The following is a 22,320-nucleotide window of genomic DNA, read 5'->3' on the forward strand; positions in this document are numbered from 1 at the left end:
AATCTATCGCGAATGGTGCAACACAACGTTTTAGGTCTGACGAAATACGAGGGTAACGAGACACGCATAGCACTTAGAGGGTTCGAAGAGCGTTGTCTTGTTACACATCTGCAAGAATACGAGAAAGGAAAGTGCGAATTATTTTTTTTATCACCTTCAGAGCGTGTGACCATTTGGAAACGCCTTTTTTGCTGTTCTCGGTGCTGGCCTTTTAACATTTAAAGTCGTAGACACTTGGCGCCATTGTTTTTGATAAAGTCGTAGACACTTGTTTTCGACGTGCACAGACAACGACTTCTATAAGGTGCCCTTCGCCAATTTCGACTACTCCTCATCACGCTTCCTGTGATACTGTCTCTTGGGGCGTCGGCACTAGGAAACTGCAATAGCAACGAATGTGATGCCATATTTAATTTTGTAAGTTCATTCACAACAGTTCATAACAGTTCATAACACTTCCATGTTCATTTTACCGTTTTACTTCCCTCAATACGAACACAAAAGTATTGACTTCATTTGTTATAAATAATATAGCCTGAAAATTGATATTAACGACTAGAATTCATTTATTTGAATTTCTAAATTACAAAATTCTACTTCAGTATTTTTCCCCTTTTTACCTACTGCTTCCCGATTCATGACGGCTCCACCATAGTGGGTTGAGCCATATCCGTAGGCACCAAACCATACCAAACCGAAAGGTAATGTCAGTGATGTCAGTAAAGGGACTATACGTCGCAGCGCGCTAGGACCGGTTGGGATTAATGGAGGGGGAAGTTAGCTCAAGCACGCGGGGTCGGTCAGTCGTCCGTAACTATCTGGAGAGTGAAGACAGACTTTTCCGAGAAACACGTTTTTATTACTGCGAAAGCATTAAATGCCCCATTGAGTGGAAAATGCGTCGTTGCTGGCGCGACCAAAACATGGTACAAAAAGGCCACGAACCCTCGACCTTTGGTGGAAGTCAAACCCACGAGCTTTCGTGTTAATGAAGGCCAAGTTAATTCAGGTACAGTTTATAAAGGTGTAGTTAATCAATGTAATCGAACCAACGACATTTGGTGCTAATAAAGACTAGATTAATTCCGGTACAATTAATTAAGATAGAGTTAATTAATGCACTCGCACCACGACCCTCGGTGGGAGTCGACCCCACGAAATTTGGTGTTATTGGGGCAAAGCTAATTCAGGTACAATTAATGAAGATATAATTAATTGAGGCACTCGAACAAACGACATTTGGTGGGAATCGAACCCCCGAAATTTGGTGTTAATTAAGACAAGTTAATTTAGGCACAGTTAATAAAGAAAGAGTTAAAATGTACTCGAATCTACGACCTTTGGTGTTAACGAAGGTGAAGTTAGTTCAGGCTTAGTTAATTAAGGTATATTGAAGGCACTCGCACCTACGACCTTTGGTGTTAATGCAAGTGAAGTTATTTAGGTACAGGTAATTAATATATAGCGAAGTAAGGCACTCGTGCCCCCGACCTATGGTGGGAGGCAAACGCTCGACCTGTGGTGTGAGTCGAACCCATGACCTTGTGTTGTGTGCACCTTGAGAGCAATACCATTAGTCACGTCGCGGCGTTTCTGCTGACATTGCCGCTCGAGTCACGTGACTTCGCCAGAGGTGCCACCGGACATAACCGGGCTTCTGTTGGTGTGGCAGCAATGCTTTCGCATTCATCCACGTAGGGATACCTAAGTGCCCCTTGATTCTTCCTGCACAAGCCCTAACACAGCGCTCGTTGGAACCAACGACTGTCATAAAGTTTCATGTGAAACTCTGTAAGTCCGCAGTGGAAAGGTTTCCGATGATAAAGATGGTCTTTTGTGATAATTCTTTGTCGGAACGTCAAGAATTCCGGTGGCACATCGTTATTTAGAAAGTCGTGAAGAGGTCAGCCATGAATCCCTCGATGGAGGGCCATCAACGACCATAACCGACAGAAAGGTGGCACGTGCGAGAATTCTTTTGAACACAGACCGTCACTTGAGTGTGCGTTTAGTGGCCCCCACAGACATTAAACACTACGAAAAGTACAGTTCACGACCTTTTTATGAATAATTTACATTTGCGAAAAGTGTGCGCGAAGACTCCTTCAAAAGCTTACCGAACGACGAAAAAGAGCGCCGAGTTGAAACGTGCCAGGAATTTGAGTGAAAGTTACCCAAACCCTTTAGACAATGTCACTTCAGGTGACGAGTCTTGGGTGTTTCAGTACGACTCCGAAAAAAAAAAGGCAATGTGCCAACTGGCACACCTCGGCGTCTCCTAGCCCCAAGAAGGTCAGAATGAGCAAGTCAAAGGACTAGAACATACTCACTGTGTTCTTTTACTTCAAGGGGCCACCCCCATAAGTGTACCACCAGCAACACCAAATTCTACGTGAAAGTGCTCAAGACACTCAAAGGAAGGGTTCATCGGATCAGGCCTGACATGGCGAGCGATAGGAAACTTGACAGTGACAACGCCCCAGCCCACACAGCCTTATTGTAACCCGCTTCCTGGTATATTCAAAGGTGCGTAGGCTTCCCCAGCCCCGCTACAGTCCGGATGTGACTCCTTTAGAGTTCTTGTTTCCGCGCTTGAAAACCACCAAGAAAGGACATCATTTCAGGACAGTTGACGAAGTCAAGGAGGCTTGTACCAAGGCTCTAAAGGACATCCCTGAGGAGGCCTACCGTGACGCCTTCGATGCCTAGAAATATCACTGGAAGCGATCTACCGATTCAGGAGGAGCCTATTGTGAAACCTTTTAATGTGTTGTATTTGTCTGATCAATAAACCTTTTATTCGACTCATTGGCACTGGACTCGTTATTTGACTCATCATACACTCGTCGTCATTCCATTATACCCATCATCATTCTGTCGCTTCACCATCGTCAACCTTTCAGTATCATGATGCCATTGTCGTCATGCGGTAGTCGTCATACCGGCTTTATCGATTCATCGACATTATTCCATCTGTGTCCTTCTACCGTAAATATAATGTCGTCCTTCTATCGTGATTATGCCATCGTTGTCATGCCATCGTCGTCATGCCGTCTTGGTCGTGCGATCATCGTCATTCGCGCTTCTTCATCCGGTTGTCATGCCCGTGATCGTCGCACCACCATCGTCTACCATCATCATAACTTAAGAATCGAGATATCATTGTCATCATGCCGTTGTCGTTATACGCCTTTGTCCTTCCGATGTCATTCCTTCTTCGTCATTCTGTCGTCATCACTGCGTCGGCGTCGTACAATCGTCGTCATGACGCCATGCTCATAGGCCGCCTTAGCAAGCGGGTGCCACAGTAAAGTGGGACGATATCGGAATACGTAGCAATTAGCCGAAGCCACGAAAGACTCAGAATCACCACTGCAAGTTTTAAATAAAAGTGGCTTCAGAAATATCTTCCGTCACTACCTTGCCTGTTTGTTATTCGCGTTATCATCGACACTCATCTCGAGATGAGTGCTGCCGTATTTTTTGAATCTAAAGAAAATAACAAAATTGCGAGGTACACTTTGCTTCGGTTTCCCTATAGTTTGTAAGTTCCATGTAAATCTCTTTTTGGTTCGTGTATATATCAATAAATAAATAAATAAATAAATTACTCAATCAATCAAGTTGTCCTTAAATTTCCAATGAGCTTAGATAATTTCCATACCGACTTCACGCATCCTTTTTCGTTATAAGCGGCTTTTAGTCGATGTATATATTCAACCGGCAATACTTGCACGTCCTGCGTGTATACTTACATTGAACTTTACGTGCAAGCATCAAATTTATTGCTAGGGCGTGGTTGTGCAATGGGCATGGTGTTCGACTGCTCAGCGCTCAGCTCTTTCATTTTTCCCGTCGCATGGCTGCCGCTTTTTGATAAAAGCCGAAATGCAAACACGCCTGTACATATTAACAGCTCCAGCTGGAAGCCTTGCATGGCGTCTTTAATTGCCAAAGTACTAGCTCGGGAGGCTAAACCCTAAAGACCAGTCTTTTCAATGATTCGCGCTGCACTTTGTATCGTCAATCGGGAACCACCTTGACAATGGTCAATTTTCAGTGACTCAAAGGCAGCCCTACAATCTGTGCTATCAGCTCTGCGTTGCGCGCCATTCCAACAGCTCGTGCTCGATATTAGATGCCTACTCCATACATCACATGAGAAAGGACATCACGTGACGTTTCAGTGGCTGCCAAGTCCCTGCGGCGTCATAGGAAATGAAGACGCCGATAAAGCCGCTCGGACAGCTCTTGAAGACACACAGGAAGAGGCCATACCACTTTCACCGTCCGACGCAGCCAGCAGACTTCGAGTGCTTGCACCGAAGATCACGCTCTCTCTATGGTGCACACCAAGCAGCCAGACCAACCGGAGCAATCGTCAACACGACCTGCCCTCTTTGATGCATCTCTGTATACCAACTGGACTCCGCCGAAGTGAGGCCACCCTGCTTTATCGCTTATGGCTAGGGGTGGCCTTCATGAAATCTTACTCGTTTCGCATTGGAATGACCGACAACGCTCTCTGAAATGCCTGTCTTTGCGAGGAGATGCTGGAACACATCCTGTGCGACTGTCCTGAATATAATGTTCAGAGACAGTCCCTGGCGTCCGTTCTAGCGTACCTTGACAATAGACCATTGTCAGTTGCAACTATTTTCACATATCGCCGACACAAGACATCGCAGCTGAAGGCGACGAAGGGACTACTTCGGTTTATGAAGGAGACGGGCTTGGACAAGCGGCTGTGACAGTGATGTCACGTACCGCGCAAGAGTGACAGACTGTAATTAACGATGTGTGTGCCGTGTTATGTGCTCTCTATTTCTTCTCCCTATCTTTCATCCCCCATCCCGCTCCCATGTGTAGGGTAGCAAACCGGTTAAGCTAAACTGGTTAACCTCCCTGCCTTCCTTCTCAACTTTTTCCTTCCTTCCTTTTCAATGATTGCTGCGACAACGCTTTAAATAACGCGGATACCGGCGCATGCATGCTTTTTACTTATTTCGAAAGTTTCCCTTGTGGCACTTGATGTATTTGAATCAGGGCACTTGAAAGTATAGTACACAATGTTGTATGTATTGTCCAAGGTGGTGGTTATGATGATGTTGCTACAGGCGGGGCTAGCCTGGCAGATCTGGCTGGCAATCGTTCCGCCTCCAAGCGCGAAAGAGGTGTCAGCACTTGCCGCAGTGGCGTTTATCGCCAAATATGATTTGAACGACATGCTGCAGACACAATGTCCGAATAGCAACAACAATAACACCAACAACGCCAACAAAAACGTGTTTTATTTCAAGGTAGGCGTGAATAGACAGCTCATTTCTACCACGGCATGAACCTGAAGCACCAGCTCACAATCATCTTTACGCCTATATGGGTCGAATGGCTCCCTTGTTCATGGACGTACCTGCCTGTGTTTAACTGATCTGCATCAGCAAAATGGTGTAGAGAATACTTGCGGCTACTGCTAATCTCCAAATTGTAGAATGCATCGGAGCCTCTTAATTCATCTGTGTACATTCATCACACCGGGCAAAAGAACTGATAAGAGCAAGCGCTTTCTTGTACGAAAGAGCAACATTTCATTCATATCTAATCCCTTATCTTAGAGCGAAGCTATTTTTGCCTACAATCCCTGGTTTGGCGTGGCTGCTGGTTGCTTCTTGGTCGGTTGGTATCAGGAGCATATATTTGTGGAGATATATACGAAGTCTATATGTCTATATGTCTATACGAAGTCTATACGAAGTCTATAAACGGGCTGGTATCACCCGTGTATGCTGACCTATAAACTAGGATGGGTACATGCACCTCGGTTCTGCGTAATAAGAAAAAATGCTCCTCCATAAAACTGCAACATATAAAGCTGGCTCAAAGGTATCTCCAGAACACACAAATTTCCTAATGGATGAGCGCATTATATTCAATAGATTGTTTGATTGACTTGATACTTGATTTAACCATTCGGTATGTGCCCTTGACCAATTATTGGTCAATCCTCCACCATGGTTATGAGCTATTTTGTGGTAGAAGTGGTACAGAATTCTTAAATGTAGCGAGATCTCTGTGGTACTTCTCTATGCAGAAACCTATCATTACAATTCATCCTTCGACGAACGTCATACATCGCCTCTATTGTGGTGACATCGCTACATAGTCATTCTACCCCGCACACACTACGAATTTTGTGTTATAGTTGGTCATAGGTTGTGCGAGTTGTAGTGCGTAAACATGCCTCAAACGACATAAAATTCCATGGGATTAAAGTTTCACCTTTATGGTGGGCTTACATAATCATTTTATCAGGTTGCTCGATAGGAAATACAATTGTACTTATTGCCGTTACTTGTATAGTATTTACATACCACTTCGCTAAAGGTTCGTTTCGCGTATGTTCCAACATCCTGCGTTTGATCTGCATAATTTGCTTTTCATAGTTTTCTTAATTACAGCTAATGAAGAAAAATTCTCTATCAGAGATCGTACCTGAATGTGGAAGAGGCCGCCCACGTATTTCCAAGTCTGTGCCCCTGCAGCCTGTGTGAAGTATCGAAATCAAAAAGCCCCAATTTACATCAAACCTTCCTGCATTAAACTGATTATCCGCAGCATGCATATGATCACACATGCATTACTTATAATATAGATGTGAACATGTACCAAACAGCCATTCCTTTTGTCATTGCGCAAAAACTTAGTTTAAGCATATACTGTTACATAACAACACACCGGTCCCCTGTGTCTGTGTTCTGGTCAGCCGCCGTCCCCTACTCCAAGTACTTTCTTTTTTACTTCAAGTTAACAATATATATATATATATATATATATATATATATATATATATATATATATATATATATATATATATATATATATATATATATATCTATATATATATATATATATATATATATATATATATATATATATATTTTGTTTATTTATTTATTTATTTATTTGCGTGTTTGTTTGTTTGTTTCTTTGTCAGTGATTTGACGGGTACCACAGTGGCTATACGAATGTTCTGGGGAGGGAGGGAGAGGTGAGGTGATATTGGGAGCTGCACCGGCGGCTCTGGCTATAAAGGTGGCGCAAGAGGGGAGGAGCGAGAATCGTAGGCATGCTTTGAAAAAACTTTCTTTGGCGCCATTTGTGACAGTGCCGCATAAAGGCGGTTTTCAAAGCACGAGAATATTGTGTGCGGTCCGGAAGGCCGCTAATGGAGCGGTAACGGTTAACGCCGCCGTTGCGGGCCGCCTATATGAGGCTTTTTTCTGCTGAAATGAAGTACTGGTTTTATGTACGATGTTATTCAGGACTTGACTGAGAGTGTATCACGGTGAATTGGCGAAGAAGCGGGCGGTATCGTGCTCTTTGAGATAATCACCGCTTGTTGAGTATGATAATATTTTCTCTACTATATTATATATATATATATATATATATATATATGGCACATATCCCCAATGGAGTATCGGCAGAAAGCCTGTCCGCGTGCTGATTATGATAATGATTTCCATACTATGGCACATGCATCACAACGGGCGATTGGCCAAGAAGCGGGTGGTGCGTATCGTGCCACCACCCGTCCCTTGAGCTGATCACCGTGTGTTCATGATGGTTATGATTTCCTACTATGTTGCACACTCCCAACGAGTGATCGGCCACGGAGCGTGTCCGCGTGATGATATTGGTGAGGATGATTTCCATACAACGGCACATATCTAAGGAGCGGGGCGGTACAATGGCGCAATGGTGGATTGACCAAGGAGTGGGCGCTACATATGCATATGTAATGCATATGGCGGAATGTATGTAAAGAGAAGCTTTAATGAAGTGGGTAATAAGATGCTGCAAATTTGCCCGTTTTGTTCCTTCGTCTTTGGCGTAAAGGAATTAGGCGTGTGCCGGTGCTATCGTGCTACGCAATGTGACAAATCTTATATTGGCTATACATTTTCTCACTCAGTATTTATTTTTTAAATGCTTCTTGGCTGATCACCCATTGCGGGTAAGCGCCATTGTATGGAGTTGATCACCATCACTGTCAACGTGCGGATGCGCTTCGTTCCCGATCCCCCGTTGTGGCAATGTGCCACGGAAGGGAAATTATAATCACCATCAAACCGCGGCGATGATTTTTAAGAGCTAGTTGGTGGCTCGATACGCACCGCCCGCATTTAAGCCAATCCCCCGTTATGCGCATATGTGGCATAGCATAGAAATCATCATCATCATCATAATGAAGAAGGGGACACGCTCCTCAGCTGATCGCACGTTTTGGGTATGTTTCATTGTGGCGAAATCGTAATTATTACCATGCAGTGATCATCTCGCAGAGATAGCTGAATTTTCTTTTTTTTTCTCTGCCGTGGAAGGTAAGATTTATTTGATATTGACTGCAATATTCGTGGGTCGTGTGTGCTTCATATTTGTGACCAATCCGGTTAGAAAATGTTACGGCTCAAACGACCGCCACCAACACACTCCGTTCGTCGCAACATCCACCCGGCCGTCGTTTCAATGCTACACCCCTTAGTGCCTGTGCCTGAAGTCGTCCCGGTGAGGTTTCGAACGTTCTGCGGTAACATAGTGCCACATCACTGGGCTGGAGATAGGAAACGCTTTCTCAACGCAACACTGCGATATCCCCGCCAAATAGTCAGAAGTGTCGAGGTCATGGCCAGTTTCGCAATGATTTGTGCGTTTCGCACGGCCCCTGTACCCATTCGTGCCTCACAGCTACGTTCGCATTATCGTAACTCGCTGCGCTAATACGACTCGGCGGGTCTGGGTTAGGCAATGTCAAGCGTATCTCATCTTCGCCTCGGTCTATAAAAAGTTCTCCTGAAGCGGTAGGTCATTGGCCATCGCGTTGGCGTCGTAAAATGTACGTATTATTACCAAGTTGTCTGGTGTGTGCTTTCAAACAAGATTAAAAACCTAGGAACATGGAAAAACATAAACAACACAGGGGGCACGAGTGGAAAACTGTTGAATTACCGCGCACACTAATGCGCTACCGTCGAAGGCTGTTTTGCAATAATAGTGTAACACACCTTTTAGTCCTAGCGAAATAAAAGGTAGTTGTGCTTTTACTTCTTTTCGTTTCATAAAGAACTTAAGAGATGTCCCAGTGTAGAAATGTTTTCTATTTAAGTGGTGCGTAAAAGCACGGCCATAAAATGAACTCGCGAGGCCATAAGTTTCCAGCAATAACGTCGTGTCATCGGCGAATATTTGTTGCGATCTACGAAAAGTAGAAAGTTACCCGCGCAAATATAAGGCGCTGACGCCATCGTCATATTGGAGAGTATCTAAAAGGGATAGCTTGTCCACCACGCAACTGTAGTACGAAGCTACAAGTACAGGTTTCTCAGTAAGAAAGCGTCGCAGGTGAAGACAAATTGGTCCTCTTCCGGAGATCAAACCCTAGACCAACGTCTTTCCGCGGCAGTCGCTATACCATGTGACCTAACCAGGAGACTAGCAGATTGTAGAGTGAGGGCGAATTATTCGACTACTTGAAGCAAGGTACATTAAATATAGGAAACCAGTTCTGCAAAAGCCCGCAAGCTGGAGAAAGATTTCATGAAAGTAATCATGATGATGATTTTTTTCGCCGCATAAGGGGAGTACAGAGAAAGATAGAAAGTGTAGGTTCTTTCCGGGAGTGGCGGAAAGGTTAACGAAAACATAGACATTACTATGATGGGACTAGTTAAATTGGTTTTTTACATTGAATGTGCACGTACCTATCAAACGTCTCCTGTGGTGGATATTGTAGCTTTGTACCATAAACCTGTAAACGTGAAGAGGTGAACATTATTCGCAAGACAAGTTTCCTAATGACAGTAACTAATTAGCGAAAGTTTACTATATAAATTCATAATATTCCCCTTTCGGATGGATGTCCCAGGTCATTAAGAAAGTAGTATATAACAAATCAGTTTGGAGAAATACGTCCTCGAAATTTTTAACAATATCTGCGCCGAAATTCCCGCTAAACACCCAAGTTATGATAAATAAGTGTGAGAATTCATTACTGCTCGACTTCGATTCCCCAAGCGACGCATACGCAATGACCTGCAACGTCGATTAAGAAAATTTTCTGCGATAGCTAACTTTAACCTGCAATTCGTATTGACAGTATAGTGTATGCCTCTCAAACAATCCATCGGTTGCGGCGCAATTGCGATACAACAGGAAATCTTCATCGATCTGTGTCAATTAAATGATATAAATCGGTATGTGTCCAGAATAGCTGCCGACGTTATTGCCTTCTTTACAATGCGTGAGCCTTCTTCCTAACACTGGGACAATAGTTCTTTATAATGGGGCTCACCAGACCAGGACAACTAACGATGATATTTATGCTGTGACTTTAGTTATTTCAAAATGAGTCGTTGTTCGTTCTCGGGCTGGCGCTACTTCGCTTCCTTTATCATCTATTCGTACGACTAACAACGCTGCCGATGGGGGTCTTGCAAAAGTAAAGAAAGATTGAGACACAGTATATTCGACAATGCGCAACCGTGAGTGACGTGACAAATTATATTAACGACAGTATAGCAACATGAGCGAAGCCGTTAAATTGTTGCTAAGGATACTATAAGTGTGGCAAAAAAAAGAAAAAAAAAGATGGGAGACGAGAACGTTGTCAACTGAAGTAATTGGTACGACTGGCATGATGCGAATAGCCGGGAAAGAAGCAAGAGCAGACTTGCACAGATAGGAGATGGAAGATGCCAGCGCTAGTACGCGTCACGTGTCCTCTCGTACAGTGGCGCAGTTACGAAGAAGAGCAGTAAGCTTGTAGCGAGTGCTGTACGTCCATTGCTGGAATCAGCAACTGTGCGAGACGTATGAGAAGAAGTGAGTCGAATCGTAGGAAAAAATGCATTGTTTGAAAAGACAGATTCAGTTTCGTGCTTCCTCACATTAATCACTAGAGGGTTTGTTATGAAGCATGTGCTGGACACCGCCTAGCGAAAAGGTCAGCAATGTCGTGAGATTATTATTGCGTGGGCAGAGATTCCCAACCTACCGATGTTCTACTTGAAGGGATTACTAGCCATCTGTCACAGAGCATTGCTGTATCATAAATCGCAAGCAGGCGACTGGAACAAGGACATGTAACACTTGCGCGCAGAGGCTTGACCCGTCACCTCGTTTACGACCCTGTCTTGCTGATGGAGTGTGGTTATCTTGATATAGGTGCATGGCAGATGCCCTTGTTTCTTTTAATATCGGCCCAAATCATACATAAAACACCTTTAACGCTCTCGTTCTCTCGTAATCCACTAATATAACAGAAAATGTGGATCTGTGATTTTGCTTCGTTTTGTTCCAGTGCATATGTATAACCATTTCTCCTGCGCCACAATGCAGTTGAGCTTCATTGGAAACGGTAGTGAGTCAGTATAAGACTTGATAGGTACTGATGGCTGATTGGTGATCCATGATTTTGTCGAAGGAGCACACTTGGAAAAAAAACACGTTCTCACAAACACGAATGATGAGGACATACACAGGCGATGAGTACTACCTCACCATTCATGTTTGTGTGAACGTGTTTATCTTCTTTTTTGAAGTGATGTGCTTCACCAAAATTAGCATAGGCCACTGAACGTAGACTGCAGGGAGGTAGGGGAATTCGGCTCTTTTTTACCGCGGTATTTCGATAATCATTAACATTTGATTTCATATTCGGATGCCGTTTATCTCAAATACTCATATTCAATTACAATCTAAAATGTGGCTGTAGGAACACTGTTGTATTTGGCACTGCACAATGGATCGACACGAACATACGTACCGAGGAACGCCTTCCGCTTTACTGCCTGCTTGTGCCCTCCCGCACTCGTGTACCGCGCTTCCCAGCTTTCTTCGTCTATTTTACTGCATGACAAACACTCCAACTTTTACAGCGAAAGATGTATATGACTAACCTTCCGTAGTTTCTTCGGCCTCCGGCATTAGAACGGGACTTGGTGATTTTTAGCAAACCGATAGAAGATGGGTTTCATTCTTTGCTTTTTGTGTGATCCCATACGGGTGCATTGCGGCGACGCAGATGTCAAAATATGGAGCAGATTAGAACGCTCACAGTGAAAAATAGCTTGACGTCAAGGTTATCGCAGTATATAAGCTGTAGAGGTGTCGGCACTAAAAACAGCTGCATTATCGATGGGGCCAACAGGCATAGTTCGTACATCCGAAGAACAATATGCGTATGAGGAGCGCCGTAGGAGGGAACAGCAACGAGAATGTAAACGGCGCCGGCGCGAAACGACCACCGACGAAGAACGTTTCCGCGATGCTGAATGAACAAATGACGACCATGCCACTCTGTGAAGATGGAGTGGCAGCGAAAGCACTTTGCTTTTCATTTGAGAGCTTTGATTGTCGCCAGCTATCGCTGCCATTTCATCTTCACAGAGTGGAATGGTTGTCATTTTTTTAGAGCGCAGCTCTTTGGCGTCCGTTCCTGGGTTTCGCGTCGTCGTCGTCGTCGGCCTCGTAACCAGCTCCGCCCCCCTTTCATCCCCCCAGCGCTAGCAGCGACCGACTGATACCGCTGGATGCCGCTGACGCCGCTAGAGAGTCAAGATAACGTGACTGCATAGAACACCGTCGCCGCCATGCAGAAAGAGGAGGAAAGGGTCCCCCCCCCCCTGTTCTTGTGTGGCGGATAGGGTGCTCTTCAGTTGCCGACGCGCCGGTTATTTCACGTAGGCCCCGGCACGTCGACGAATACGTGACCACCTTCCCACGGCTAGACCTGGTTCTTAGCGCTGCGGAAGCGAGGGTATCATATTGTTTGTGTCGGCATCGGCGGCGTTGTCCCTGAAACCAACTCCGCAGCTGGGGTTGACTCACTATCGGCGTCAGCGGCATCAGTCAGTCGCTGCTATCTCTTCCCTCCTCCCTTTATCGTGTTGTCCGCTTGCTGCGCGCGCTTCTGCCCCCATCGTTTGCCGCTGGGTGTACACGCCGCCCCCCTCCCCCCTCTTCCTGCGAGTCTCCGGTTGTCAAAGCGCCGGCTCGAACTTAATTCCTTTCTTCGCTCCTCCTCCAATGCAACCCCTGTGCGGTGGCAATCAGAGAGCCGGATCGGTGGCGGCGGATCTGTATATGTGCACCGCCCGAGCCGAAATTGCCGCTGCCGTTCGCCCTGTGCGGTGGCAATCAGAGAGCCAGATCGGTGGCGGCGGATCTGTATATGTGCACCGCCTGAGCCGAAATTGCCGCTGCCGTTCGCCACTGCGAAATTATCTGCCAGTTCTTTCTGAACCATGAGCGAGACGACCGATGGAAGTCCTCCGTCTGCTGCTGCTGCTGCTGCTGCTGCTAAACGAGCTGCCAGAGCAGAGGCCCAGCGCCGTCGCCGTCAGAATCCAGAGGTGCGTGCCGCCGAAGCAGAAGCTTACCTAGTGGAGTCTTTGTTAAAGGAATACGTGTGAAAAATAAAAAAAATTCTGTGATAGCGCATACATGTGTTGCTCGATTTCTTTGCCTCAATCTATCGAAAAGGTGAAACAGCTTATTTGCTGCGCTCAAATTTCGCATTAGGAAGTAACGTAATCGTCGGTAATTTTTTTTTCTGCTGGTGTTTTATTCATACCTCAACCATCCTTTGTCGATAAGCGTGTCGCAGCTGTTCCTGTAGTTGTTGCCTCGCACCTTTCTTATTACGCTACGCACTGCGACATTCTTTTACGCACAGAGGAACGCAGCAGCCCTCACAGTGTATAGACGTACAAACTATAACAAACAGCACCATTCAACCTTTTCTAAAGTTAAACGTTTCAAGGCGACGACCACAAGGGACAACGCCAACGCAACGTGCACCTGTCTACGCAGACATGCAGCGCGTCGGTGTGGTTGCACATACGATACACAGTGACGTGCTACCGCGCGCGCATAAACGCAGAGAAAACTTTGCATCACATAACTTCTCGCCAAGTGGCACGATCTGCTTGAAGAGAGGTAAATGCAGGCCAGTTCTAGCGGAAATACCCCACACTTCTCTCGGGACTACACGTAGCTGGTACAACCCTTCTATCGAACGAGACAGTTACGGAAGCGGACAAGAGACGCGTTGTACGCGAAGAAAATCTGTATAAGAATGTTTGGTGCGCAGCCCACGCCACCGACAATCAGCTAGAGTCACCGCTTCTCCGTCACCTATGGGCAGGTCCCGTTCATGCGCAATAGGCCAATTCTGTAGTACGCAACCACAGGCTTTCCTGCGTTGTCTAGCTGGGAGCAGAAGCAAACGCTTAAAGAAAGAATAAAAAGAGAAAAAGAAGAAGAAAACTTTATGTACTCCGAATCTCCATTCTATTGCCCGCTAATTATGTCTCTTGAACAGAGCAATTTTTCTAGTGCTAGATCTACAGTCTATAGCCATACACTCAAAAGAAAGAGAGAGAGAAAGAGACAGTGAACGGCACTACGATGTCTTGGCAATGATCATGCAGTATAGGCACATTCAGAAGGCTTAAAATCTGAATCACGGTAGTTCCACGTCGCTGCGAATACGTCATGTGCCCACACCCTTGTGAAAGACGGTGCTATTACAACCTCAATACGAACAGTTCTTTTTTTTTCTTCATTTGCTTCAGTCTTTATACTTGTTTCGCAAGAATTAGGGAAGTGTGGCATGTCGCTATCATTCGCCGGTCGTCCAGACGTGATCGTCTGCTGTCGAGACGGAGGCACTAGGACGTGATTGGCACTCTCATCTCTCCAGAATGAACGCGTCCCGATGACAGATGAGGACGTACGCGCACGCAACGCTGCGCTGACATAGAAGCACACGCTAATGCGACCGACGAAAAAGGGTGTGATTCCTATCTTGCAGGCATTTATAGGATAACCCACGGCATAAATAGCTTATATTCATTCGTTAGCATCTGACACGTACGGAGCTCCACCAAGTGAACGTTATTGCGCGAGCGATGACCGAGGCCGTGATGGCCACCTACCGTCGTAGGGAGACTTTCGCCGCATAGGAGCGCCGAGATATTTCGCTTTTTCCCTCTCATCTGCACGCTGTCAATTGCAGGAACGCCCATCATGACTGTGCGGAAGTCGTCGCCTCCCTTTTCTTGTTGCTTTCCTCCCCTCCCCTCCATTCCCAATCTTTCCTGCTCCCGAGAGGCTAGTCTTCGTAACTACTCAAACTCTCTCGCATGATATTGATAACAGAGTATTTTCAGTCTATTTTACGGCGACGCTGTTTATGCGGGCTCTGTGCCGTCATTGCCGGAGTTCGCTATAGCTATGATCATCAGCAATGGCTCGAGCGTCGTCGTCTTATTGCACAGCTGGCCCCTTAGTGCTCCTCAGCGCTACCGCTCGAACGTGCTCATGCCACTGCTCCCGCGTTCGTCGTCGTCGTCGTCTTCTTCCACAGCTGGCTCCGCTGCCGCTCGTCATTCCAGCGTAGAATTTCATTTCTCTCCTGTCGTCGAAATGGGGAGGTCGCATTTACAGGGGTATGAGCCATTGCTTGAGGGCGGTGTGAGCCAGTCATTGTCTTACTTCACGGACAGATTTAATTTTGAAGCAATTTAATTTTAAAGAATCACAAGCGGCAATGCCGGGCGGATGCTGCTAACCAGCCCACCGAGCAAACTCAAGACATCGAACGCCAGCGACAACGGCGGACTGCGGGCACACCGTCACTGACGTTCTATCCGTCGCAGCTGAACGTGTGTGTAACCTAATTGAGAAACACAAAGATGTCAATCGTCAAAACAATCGCAGCGCCCGCATCTCCAGTGCTGTGCCTTGCACCCAATATATGGAGCTTCGGATCAGTGGTTCCGAACATTCCATCCCAGCTATGACTATGGGAAGACCACGGGGCGGAGCAACTTGCACGCAAAAAAAAGAAAGCACGGCAAAACACAGGCACAAACCTAACGCGCAAGAAAAAGAAAAAGAAAGACACTGGGAGCAGCGCACACAAAAAAAGAAGCACTCCTAAAGCATGCTGAACACGCGAAGCACGCGAAAGCGAAAATGAGGTGAAAAAATGGGGAAACAAAAGATCTGCAATAAGGCTGCTTGCGAAGTTTGACTCGCATGGTGTAACATTCAATGCAACTAACCCAACTTCGCTGTTCGACCATCTTCATGAACTGGAAGGGGCGGTGATCTTTCTTTTTTTCAATTATATGAATTTACAGGAGAGGGATTGGCGCCTTTAGGCAGCACCAACCATATTCCTCGTCACAACGCAGCAACCTCGGTGACACAACCGTCCAGGTGGCTCAGTAGATATGGTGTTGCGCTTCTGTGTACGTGGTCGCGGGATCAATTCCCGGGGCCACAACGGCGGCGTTGTGATGCAGGTAGGATGAAAAGAAAAAAAGGTTTGTCTATACCGCTTCGGAGAGAGATGGAGGCTGTCGAAAGGCAGAGGGAGGTTAACCAGAAGCACGTCCGCTTTCGCAACCCGGCCCGGAGGAATGGTGATGTAGGGATAAAAGGAGTGAAATAAAGAAAGTGAGAGGAAGAAAAAGAGTGCTATAGGTGCGCGCACAATTGATAGTGCGCAGCAAGTCTATCAGCGGTCACAAAGACCTGCGTACTTGAGTCGCTGCTCTCATTGCTACCCTGCTTGCGATGCAAGGTAAGGAAACTCGGGCTGGCAAAATTAATCCGCAGCCTTCTACTATGGCGTCGCTTATAACCCAGTGCAGTTTCTGGACATAAAATTTCCTGCTTAACTTAAACCTGGGTTATACGACAAATGATGGTGCCTTTCGATTTCCACCTGCTTTATAAAAACCAATAACTCTTAGTTTTCTTTCGTATCGGACAACCGGTCCTTAACTGTAAATATAAATCACATTTTATTTAGGTATGCGGCGTCATAGAAAACGTCTGCACTAACAAACACAGATCTGGCTGCCGGGACAGATACGATAGTGGCATTGTGCTCAACATGTCATCTGTCTATATCTGTCATCTGACGTATGTGCTGTAGAGTGTAGCGAATGTCGTCGCATGTATCCCTTAGGAAAGTGAGCTGCAATCACAGAAAAATCTTTCAAAGGAAAAAATGCTAAACAAAAGGAAACTTGGTAGTGTCAGCCCTGTCGTAATCTGGGATTAGCTTCAGTCGAAAGTAACAACTAAGATGGTTCTTCATCTTTCCATTCATAACAAGCTTGATAGTATTCCGATTTTGACAGAAAATGTTCAAAAGATGGAGCACAATCTACAGTTCATGTCAAACAAATTTGACGATCTTTAAAAAACGATCAGTCGCCAGGAAAATGAAATTAAAGAGCTAAGAAGGTAGCAGAACTAGAGGCAAGAGAGGCTACTCGCGCAACCGCACAAAGTGATCTTGAGTGGCAGACAAATGAGCTAGGGTACAGAAGCAGGAGGCTCAACTTGGAAATTCATGTGGTCCGTGTAGTGCCGCAAGAAAATCTGATTGCATCACTAAACACAGTCGCTCACAAACTTAATGTTCCCCATGTGGTCGAATCGGACGTGGTACCTGCTCATAGGCTACCAAGTAGGCCAGAGACGATACCAGGAATAATTGTTTACTTTGTTCAGCAACAAACAAGGGATGCGTGGTTAACAAACTAAAGTAACCTGAAACAGTCCAACCGAATTGTTTTCATTCAAGAGAACTTGACGTGGCACTGCAAGGAAACTGCTCCGAGAATCAAAGAAAATGGCTAAGGATAAATGCTACGAATACGTCTGGTACAGCGAGGGTAAAGTTCTGGTCCGGAAGACGAAAGGAGCACGTGCTGTTCACATTAGGAGCTATGCTGACCTTAAACGACTGTAGAGAATTTAATCACTTTTATGTTGCTTTGCAAAAATAACTTAGATGACCAATCACCGTTATCATCTGCCAAATGACCTTAACGATATTGTATGTTGGCTACCTCCTAATTCATGTAGATGTGTGCACCTAAATGCGAGTTCGATTAGAAATAAGTTATCGTGGCTAGAAGAGTTTTCGCTGAATTTCCATTCCAATACTCCGCCATAATGCTGACTGAAACTTGGAGCGCTAATAAATGCGTCGTCTTTAGGCTGTCCAATTACTGGAAAATTTATTTAAATCGCATGCACGGCCGTGGTGGGGGCGTTGCTTTGTTGGTTTGCGAAAACGTTGAATGTCAGCTGTTGGATTACTTTACCCAGACAACCCTTGATTATGAAATGCTTTGTGTACGTACAAACAATAACGTGTTTTTAGTTTGTTATCGACCACTAAACGGCGACTTTGTTATCGGCCACCAAATGGCGATATTGCAACGCTTCTCGGTTTTTATGATCAATGATTGTCGTTTATTGCCGAAAATAAATATACCATAATTGCTGGGGAGACTTCAATATTGACGTTAGTTCTACAAGCCCTGTTAGCCGTGACTTTAATGCTATCGTGCTGTCTAACGGTTTCATAATACAATTAACATACCCACGAGAGTGGCACTTGAATGCGAGTCAGTCCTAGATCTTTTTATCACAAATTTGTCTGAGATGAATATCAGGTCAGGTGTCTTGTCGTGCTGTATCAGTGACCATCTTCCAATATTTTTATGTGCGGAGCTATTGACACAAGATGCAGCAAACCCTCGAATAAATAAGTTTCAGTTAAAAACAGCTGTAACGCTCAGTCTATTTCGTAACAGTGTATTGCAGGCAGACTGGGGCGATATAAAAATATCTGTAGACACAAACAATGCTTACGATAAAGTTATTGCAATTTTCAAGCGATTATATGATTTGAATTATGCGCTAAAACAGCGCAGATTTAAATTGTGAAACACGAAAGCGATGGATAACGCCTGAGATGCGTCATCAAATGAAAACAAGAGATACACTTTACCAAACATTCCTACGCACTCGTTTGCTGGAGGACTGGCTGGCCTTCAAGTGTTATCGCTACCAACTTGAAAAACGCTTGCGATCCGCGAGCACTCACTATCAGTCCACGTATCTTGGAGTTCCTTGCAATTGTTCTGGCGTACTGTGGTCTAGATTAAACATACTCCTTCATCGCGACCACTTTTCCGCCCCCGTTTCAAAACTGGACGTAAACGGTAAAAACATGGATGGATCAGAATTGGCTGACGGCATTTAATAACTTTTTCACTGATATGATAACGACCGGAACTCCGGCTGATGCGTGCGAATACGAAAGTGTTCACAACGCTCAATCATTGTACTTGCGTCCCGTCACCGCCCACGAAGTCTTATCAACAATAAAAAGTATAAAAGATAGCGCCAGTTGTGATATTTACGAAATTCAAATACGTCCTGTCAAAGACCTGTCTGATGTTATCGTGCCGATTTTGGCAGATATCTTTAACATTTGTTTAGCTAACTCTGTCTTTCCTTTAAATATGCAAATAGCAAAAGTGACCATGCTCTACAAAAAAGGTGACTGAAATAACTTTGGTAATACTAGATGGCTGTCTATCTTGCCAGTGTTCTCAAAGGCTTTCAAAAAAATTCTGGACACTCGATTTTTAAGTTTCATTGATAAATTTAATTTATTTACACCTAATCAATTTGGCTTTCGGATAAATAAGTCACTTGAACTGGAGCTGCTAGAGCAAAAAGATTACATTCTTAGACAATTTGAAAATAAGGCAGTCGTTCTTGGTATATTTATTTATTGTTCAAAGGCCTTTGATTTAGTAAACCATAAAATATTGTTAAAGAAATTGCGTTGCTATGGTATTCGCGCAGAAGTCTTAACGCTTATTGACTCTTATTTATCAAACAGACAGCAGGTCTTTAAGATAAGCGACTCTATTTCCGGAGTAAAACCTTTGGTGTGTGGAGTGCCTCAGGGCAGCATTCTAGGCCCACTATTATTTAACATCTATCTCAATGACATTTTAAATAATAATTGCGAGGCCAAATACAAAATATATGCTGATTATACCAGCATACTATTCTTCAGGGCATGATATTGATGAGCTTACAAGAACTTGTAATCACACAATGAAAATGCTAGAGAGATGGTCAGCAGCAAATGATATGCGTATTAACCAAAATAAAACAAAAGCTGTTATAATCCGACCAAAAAATTAAATTATTCCACCTGATGAAGACATAGTATTGAGTACTCACACTATTGAAATAGCTGACCATTTTATATGGCTGGGCATATCTTTTTTTCGCGAATATGAGCTTGGATTACCACGTAAGACATGTCCTGCAAAAGTTAGCTCAGGTATTTCAGTAACACTTCATTTGGGCCTAGTTGGTACATAATTCTGAACTAAACGTAACAGCGCAAACACCTAACTCCGGCAAAGAGCGCTTGTCTCGCACTCCTCCCTTCCTTCTGAATCACTATGAGCTTAACAATTTTGACTTGCTTGATTGTTCATATCAGGATATCCTCAAGCTATATACAGTGATGTACAGCTCTGAGATTTCTACTACTTAACACTTGTTTTTATTACAAACCTTGTCTCATTTATAGAATCCATAATCGTATCGAATTGTTTCATCTGGTTGTATGTAACTGTTTGTAACAAGTTGATTTCTATACTGTTTCTTTTTTCTTGTATGCTCAGTGTATTTATTCTAGATACTTGTAATTAGATAGCATCTCAGATGTTCATTTTTTCTAAGAAACTGTTCCGTATTTATTTTTATGACAATTGTAAAATTGCTTTAACTTTTCTGTATTAACTTTACATTTCCATACCTTAGTGCGTGCCTTATAGTACTACGCTGTCTGTCCAGTTTCAAATTTTGATTTATTTTACGGTAGTGCTGTTACCGCTCCAAAATTTTTCTATGGGGCTGTGACCTAGTCAAGCTGTTCTGACAAACATCTTTTTGTCACAGTACTGCTTCCTGCATCTTTGACAGAATGAAAATAAACTTGATTGATTGATTGAAATTAAGATTGACACTTCAGCATAACTAAAATCCAAAAATGAACGACGCGTTAGAAGCATTTTTTGAAATTAACAGAATTTCAGACGAACTTTTTTTAATTCTCATTTTTTTTCCGCTGAGTATTGTCAACTGGAATAACTCGAGTGAGACTATCACAAGCATACTACGACATTAGAAGGTTTTATATCGCTTCTCGGGCGTGACTTGTATACATTGCACTCGTAAATGGCAAATGCTACATTTTTTTCTCAGTGCATTTTTCTCCCGTCAAATTCTTTTTTACTGTCCCCACTGGTATCGTGTTCAAGGCGGTACTAAATGAGTAATAATTCACCCTATGTAAGCAAGGGTTGTCAGCAGAGTTTTCCAGTAGAAGCTATATGTTTTGAACTAGTGTTTGTACTCTGCATGTACTTTTCTTACCGAAATCATTGGTATTTGTAGTTTTCTGACTGTCGTAGCCCTTTAAAAGCGTAAGCTACCATATACTTATGTTGCTTGTCGCAAGTTTTATATTGTGTGAATTTTATGTATGTTATATTATATTTGTTTAAATTTAAATTATGGGTTTTTATGTGCCAAAACCACAATTTGATAATGAGGCACGCCGTAGCGGGGGACTCCAAAATAATTTAGACCACCAGGGGCTTTTTAAAGTGCACCTATATCTAAGTAGAGGGGTGTTTTCACATTTCGCCCCCGTCGAAATACACCTGTCGTGGCGGGTTTCGATCCCGTGACCTCGTGCTTAGCAGCCCAAAACCATACCCACTGAGCAACCACGGCAGGCTATCTTTGTTTTGAAATTAGTATATTGCCTGTACGCATTCATTATTCCACGGAGATGCTCTTCGGATGCTGCTCCTTGATTGACCTGAGAGTATTGACGAGTAAACAAACAAACAAACAAACAAACAAGCAAACAAATAATTGTATTATACCAGTGAAATTTATGACCAACCTCAGCTAATCAAATGCAATATCAAAGCGACTGATTTCTGAAATATTACTTCATTCAGTATCTCCAAGCGTCACAAAACTTGCTTACCGTTACTGCTGTTTTGCGCTTGCGAGAAACATTGAAAGAAGTAGAGAAAAACGCGGAGAAGGCGGGAAATGAAAATTCAAGAGGATGAGCAAAACGAAAAGAAGGTAAAAGCGGGAACCAACGTTTCGACAAGTGTAGCTGTCCTGTTCAAGACGACATTTGCTTTCATAAGGATAAGTCGCCTATAAAAAGACAAGTCCACTTGTCGAAACATTGGCTCCTGCTTTTACCTCGTTCTCGTCTTGCTCATTGAAAGGACTAGTATGTTGCAGGGATGAGGGGCTGAATTCACACAGCTATTCGCGCGTAAGTTATCTTTGCCAATGGCTGGTCGCCTTCGCTAATAATATGTC

Source organism: Dermacentor variabilis, chromosome 2 (assembly GCF_050947875.1).
Source record: "Dermacentor variabilis isolate Ectoservices chromosome 2, ASM5094787v1, whole genome shotgun sequence".
In the NCBI taxonomy this organism is placed as follows: domain Eukaryota; kingdom Metazoa; phylum Arthropoda; class Arachnida; order Ixodida; family Ixodidae; genus Dermacentor; species Dermacentor variabilis.